Raw genomic sequence first — 218 nt, 5'->3', positions numbered from 1 at the left:
CAGCCCTTCTTGTAGATGGGCGTCACATCATCTTCAAAGATACATTTACTCATGCAAAGTGAAGGTTTTCTGCTGTCGTGTTTCTGATTTGTTTCTATTCCTGGTGGTTCCTGCCAGCAGAACAAACCCCAAAAGCATGCAGAAGTGAATTTGATTTTTATGCAGTTAGGAGAGAACTACACCTCTGATGAGGAGGAAAACTGTCCTGCAGAGTTTTT

The sequence above is a fragment of the Pterocles gutturalis genome, unplaced genomic scaffold, assembly GCF_000699245.1.
Source record: "Pterocles gutturalis isolate BGI_N339 unplaced genomic scaffold, ASM69924v1 scaffold21257, whole genome shotgun sequence".
In the NCBI taxonomy this organism is placed as follows: domain Eukaryota; kingdom Metazoa; phylum Chordata; class Aves; order Pterocliformes; family Pteroclidae; genus Pterocles; species Pterocles gutturalis.
This window is presented reverse-complemented; position numbering follows the sequence as displayed.